We start from the raw sequence: 6,603 nt of genomic DNA, 5'->3' as shown, positions 1-6,603 counted from the left end.
AAGGGAAATGGAATTTAAGGGAAAAAATTGTATTTTATGGAAAATTGATCAGGGTTTTTCGACGGGCAACAAAAAATCAGAGATCTTCGGTTTAATCAGAGTACATTGTACTAGGAAGTTCTTTATACATGTATGTTGTTATGGTATGAGCCACCATTAAAACGTGTAAATAAAGAACACAATACAGCAAAAGAATTATAAAATTTATGTTTCCGCCCTGCCTCAAATTTTCAGACCTTTTGTGAGGGAGGACTGGATGACATGTATATTTTCCGATATCAAAGAATGTTTTCGGTCCACAGGATTGCACCATTCTAATCTGACACGTATGGACTAGTGTGGTTTTGTTGTTGCGATTTACCTGTATATTTAAGAATATTAAAATGTATATTTCAGAATATTAAAATGTATATTTAAGATTTATGTTACACCGTGAATGCTGAATCATACATGAATGATTTTGTAGATTTAACAGTAAATCGTGATATTTGCATGTAAATATTTTAATTTATACTGTTGATTATTGTAGGCCTTCGCTCTAATAATGCATTCCCTTGTTGTGTTTTAATTTTTTAAAACATGTATACATTCATACATTCCTTCAGAATGCCTTGTCATTGCTAGCCTGGAAAATGACAATATTGTCATAGAATTACAAAGTACTCTGAGACCAAATTGTTTTTCATCTAGAAAATGTTAATATTTTTCTCTGTGTGTGCAAGTGTGTGTGTGTGTATGTGCATGCGTGAGTACATATGTGTGCGTGCATACCAACTTGAACTACTGTCAGATTCTCATACATTTACAGCTGAAGCTAATGTCGTCACCCACTTGCAGCGTCAAGTTTGTTTGTTTTTTGGATTTTTTTCACTATGCTGAGATGAATTTCACTGTGCCTAAATACCCTTATTCCATCACAAAATGGGTAGATTGCAGTACAAAGTAGGTAGATTGCTCTGATTAAAGTAAAAACTCTTTTTCTGCAGTGTTGTGCCTTGTCTCAGTAGTCTCGGAGTGTTGTCAACTTTTCTGCTACGCATCTGTTATTAGTAAATCTTGTTAATTTCTGAATAATGAAATCTTTTCCGAACAGGGGTTGCAATGAAGTCCACTGTGAACTCTTATAATTTCTATATATATACAGTGTACAGTCTAGCATACACAAAGTGAAATCAACGAAATGCAGAAATCTTTTCGTTATGTATGAATTTCCGTTTGTACATGTTTTAAATACAAAGAATATAATACATGGCATGTATTAGTAAAGATTGGGAACCTGAAAAATCTGTTCGCTGTTTGTGTGTGTTTCAGTATGTGTTTGTTCACTGTGCGCATGCTAGACAGTATAGACATCTATATAATATTATATTTGTTAAAGTTCGTCACTTTGGTCGTCTGAAACTTCCAAACCACTTAACTTTCGAATTTGAAAAAATTAACAGTGAGTCAGAATCATTCAAAGGGTGCACAGTTACATTAAAGAGTCTGAAGTCTCTTCAGTTTCATTTTCTGTTTTTCATTAGTTTCGTTTTGATCTAATCTTGGGACGCCATTGTAAACAAGTGAGGCTTCTTTTCACAAGCAATGTGCACTGCTTTCACAATGACTTGACTATCGATTCTTTTGAGTCCGTTCATTGAACGGGTACCCAGCTAGTATATTTATATGTATGTAAACTCTGCGATCATTTTCAGGTTCTTTTATTTTGCGTGGATCGTTGGCGGTGCTCTGGTGTGGTTTGCTCCTTCTTTCCTATCAAACATCTATTTTCCTGATCTCTCCTTCTTTTTTGTGTTTGTTTCTCTCTTGTAACATCTCTAATCTTCGGCACTTTTATGACCTTATTGTGTTGCAAGTCCTGTAAAACACTCACTAAAACAAACAACTCTTAACTAGAACTTTTATTTTGTGTTTGATATGTGGGGCATCGTGGTGAAGTCAGGCGCATGTCAAAATAATGAAGTCAAAGAGACAGGCAGTTTTCCGTTCGTTGGGCCGTTTTTATAAATTTTGCTCTTTTTATTTCAACAACCTGCACGTCCGTATAAAAACACATTTCTGCGTGGATTTTGCTGTAAAACGTTGATCAAAGGCACAAAAAATTTTGACACTGAAGCTTTGGAAGTCAAGAAACTTTGGAGGTAATTTTCCCGCTGATTTTATCTCTAAAACCAGGGTACCCCACCTCCTTCGATCATGAATGTCTCAAATTTTATTTAAGATGGATGGGTATTTCTGCATCAAAAGTAAGAAAATGAACAAGTTTTAAGATGAACACCGATAACTCTACTCTATAAGAACCAAAAATTGACAAACGCCTGATTCCACCGTGTCATGACGCATATGAGCTTTTGCCAATAGGTGGGTTCCTAAAATGTAGCTCAGAAGGCTGATGATAAAGTTTTTCATATTTCGTTTTTTCTTGAATTTTTCTATCCATGTCTCTCCTCCTACAAAAACATGTATTTACAGGCCAACAGATGGCATGCTATGCTGTGTAAATGGCGTTACATAACATCAAGTCAAATTCTTTCGGGCATAACTATGACTTATTTTTTAGAATTTGAACATTCAAAATTACTTTAACAGTTTTCTTATCGCTTTAATTTTCAAACATAAGCATGAAGAGCACATAAAATGGTGAGGATCAGAGAAAAAAGAAATTCTGAATGCCATTGTGTTTGCATTTGTGTCATCATAATTATGTCGAAAAGAAATGAAAAACTTTCCGTTTTCATATGTTAATTTCTTTTATGAAAATTTGGGCAAACATTGATTCAGATGATTCAATTTGACTCACAATGCATGTTAATGATGAAAAAGTGCCACTTTATTTACATTTTACTATAGATCTCTGCAAAATATCAAATATCTTTCGAACATAACCATATGACACAAATTTTAAAATAACCTAAAAAGTAATTTATGGAACTTATAATTATTTTAATAGTTTTCTCATTGCTTTAATTTTCAAACATAAGCATGAAAAGCATATAAAATGACAGAAAAAAGAAATTCTGAATGTCTTTGTGTTCTCATTTGTGTCATCATAGCTATGTCCGAAAGAAATGAAAAACTGTCCATTTTCATATTTTAATTAATTTTTTTTTACATTTTGGCCGACATAGATTCAGGAGATTCAGTTTGGCTCATAATGCATGCTAGTGCTGAAAAAATGCCACACAATTCACATGTTACTATGACTCTATGCAAAATACCAAATATCTTTCGAACTTAACCACGATGACACATAATGGATAAATGTTTGTGATCATTTTGGAACCTAGAACAATTTACATCAAATTTTCCCCTCCCTCTTGTTGACATCTAGCCAAGCACGTGTGGTCACATCTAGATCTACTACGACTTGACCATTGGAACGCAGTGCGATGTTAATCATTACTTGGTTTAATTGATTTAAATGGGGAGGGGGGACATTTTTCTGACATAACAGCTTTTTTCTAACGTAACATGTTAAGATTTGATGACGACAAAAGAAAACTTAAATGAATTCATCTCATCCATCGTTTTTCTTCTCGCCGTCTTGCATTCCACAACAATACGTTCCTCCACCACTATTATTTCTCGTTTGCTGATTGGTCCTTTCGAGCATAACAAATGATGACAGAGCACGAGGCGTCGCAGGATTTCCGTTTACTGCAAAAATTACGTACAGTCACAGCTTCGGAATCAGTCAGGGCAGAAAGTAAACATTGAATGATATTTTGCTCGTTCCAGGGCCTTAAAATGACCGATAGAAACGAGGTCATGAGGAATTGAACTTGCTTTGCGAAATAACGACACAAGTTATGCTCAAAAATTAAAATCTAGAAGGCTCACAAAGAAAAAACTGCTATAGATATCATTATTTCTGATATAGCACCACAAATAATGTAGTTATAGTAGTAAAAGTGTAGAGGGACGGGTTTCTCAACAAATATTTCAGCGTTGAACTTGACGGCACAAAAGGTACGAACTTGTCACGTCACGTTTTGCATTCTAAAAATACATCGATTTCAGAGATAAAAATATTTGTAAAATTTCCTCTGATGGCCAGACTGTTGTTTTTCTGCTCCAATAGCTGAAACATCATACTAAGCACAACATACAAATTTCAAGGCTGTAGCACCATTTTTATTGGAATAGGAAAGGATTTTGTAAGGTATATGAAGAAACCCCCACCTATATTGACAAAGGCTCATATGATTATAACAGATCTTGCTTTAATTAGATAGATGTTTTGCCCCAGCAAGTTGTTTTTTTGAAAACAGAGTGTGTTATGTTTTCATGATGAGCTGCAATATTTTACAGTTGCAGATTTAAATGAGTTTCCATTTTTGTCCTTTACTAATGCTTTTAATTATACCCAAGTTCTCTTTAATCTTGTACAGGTTTTGTCCGATACACAGTATAGTAAAGTGCAACAATTGCTACTTCCACTTTTGTTAACACCGCTGGTGCATGCTTGGTATCTCACATGGGTATTGAAGCTAGACAAAGTGTTGTTCCTGGTGAGTATGTGAACAGTTTCACGACAAAACACGACATATCCATTTTTCCGGTTCGAAGAAAAATGAAGATTTATTAATTCTTCACCCATTTACTGAATAATCTTTAGCAAACTTTATTTTTAGGGCACACATTATGTAAGGCTGTGTTAATATTTATTGTATGTTGAAGTCTATGTTGGGTTCTTATGCTTTTAATCGATGAGATCTCCTTACATTTTTGAGGAAACATGACATAGGGCCTATCCACATTTTTAAAAAAAAATAGCTCCACTTTCTGCAGTTCTTTAAAGAGGAAAAATCGCATTTTGTGAAAAAGGAAGGTGACTCTGAAATGCCCCGTGTTTCTAGATACAACGGCACAAGCACAAGTTTAATCCAAATTTTTTTAATGGCATCTGTCGTGTTATGTCATGAAACTGTTCATGTGCCCTTTCCAAGGTGTGTGAAGCTGTTTGGTGGGCACACCGTTAGCTCATTTGGTACGGCATCAAGCTGGACTATGGAGAAGATGGCCCTGGTTGTAATCTGCTTTGGGGCATTATGATGATGAACTTGAGATGTTTTGGGGCATTTTATTTTGAAGGCTTTCCACCCATTTGGCTTGATCCTATTGGAGATAGACATTAAATCTGTAGGTCCTGCCTCTTAAATAACCTTACAGAGCTGATTTGGGATTTAAATCTATACAGTTTCGAAACTGTTTTAGTAAATTTCCTGTGGCCATATGAATTATGAAAACTGGATTGTGTTGTGTTCAGTCAATTAACACTTGTCAGAATAAACCTCTGACACCATTTGTTAGAGGATGAAGTGGACAGATGCTACTCACATCACCGGAGAAGTGTTAAGATATAAGAAACGCTGAAAATATGAGGAAAATGTTTATTATATATTGACTTTCTCCGACTATTGATGGATGTCACCAAATTTGCTTTTTTCCCCCTGTGTTGGTTGTTTATTTTTTTCTAAATGTCCACTTGTAGTTGTAAATGTATCCAAATCTTTTCTATTGTACTTGTAAATTATGGATTTTTGTTCTTCTCATTGTTGTCCATGGAAATAATCTTTGAAACTTTGCTTTTACACGTTTTTGTTGCTTACAATTTAAGTGACATTGCTAAAAACATACCTCAAATGTCTTTACAAATTTTGAAGTGTAATTGTTTGCTTTTTATTTCAAAATAGGCCTACTCATTTTTTAAATCTTTTTTAAACATATTTCATAAATGTGTGAAGCGTTAATGTCAATATAATGCATGTTTCATTATATTGTTGATTTACTTAAAATCAGGTGAGAAGATGTGTGTACTATTTGCCTAAATGCCGATATGAAAGGTTTCTATTACATTTTATTCCTTTAATCGACAATCCTCTCAGCAGATAGTAATAGTAATAGGTTCAGTTATTTGTACTTTGGTTTTGAGTTTTTTCCTTGATAAGTACAAAGAATAAAAGAATATAAATAACAGAAATGAATTGGGGATGATATTCATGTTACTACGTGTGGTCTGATTCAGGCAATGCTGTTGTTGCTTCAACGTCTCTTGCTTGGCAAAAAAGAAAAAAGGGAAAAGTGGTCTGCTCTGTTCCTATGCTGTTTGTTGGGTTGGTTTGCTTCTATTCTCTTCAACAGAACTTTTGCAAGTTATGGGGAGGTCAAGGTACATTTTGTTTTGAAGAATTCAAGAATAATGTGATTCAGTGAAGATGATCATGCGTTTGTGTGATTGTACTAGATTTTCATCATATCATGCATATTGGTACCAGAGTTGTGACAACACCACATGCCTATATAGCTACAATATGACTTGCATCATATATATGTCATTTTTCTTATATTTATCATTCCAGGTATCTGTGAGGAGTAGCATATATTATACAGATAGTTGCTAAAAATTTACCTTGTTTAAACGATGTACAAAAATGTTTATGAATTTTCCAGGAATAAAGATAAACCGCCTTATACCTTGCTGTTTTTATTTTTGTGTGTTTGTGGGAGATGGGGGTTCGGGGGAACTCTATAATTTGTGGTCCCTAATTGATATGTCACATTGTGGTAAATAGAAGTACATTTGGGGGCTCTCATGGTCTA

This window comes from Aplysia californica, unplaced genomic scaffold, assembly GCF_000002075.1.
Source record: "Aplysia californica isolate F4 #8 unplaced genomic scaffold, AplCal3.0 scaffold00382, whole genome shotgun sequence".
Lineage (NCBI taxonomy): Eukaryota > Metazoa > Mollusca > Gastropoda > Aplysiida > Aplysiidae > Aplysia > Aplysia californica.
Note: the sequence above shows the minus strand (reverse complement) of the source record.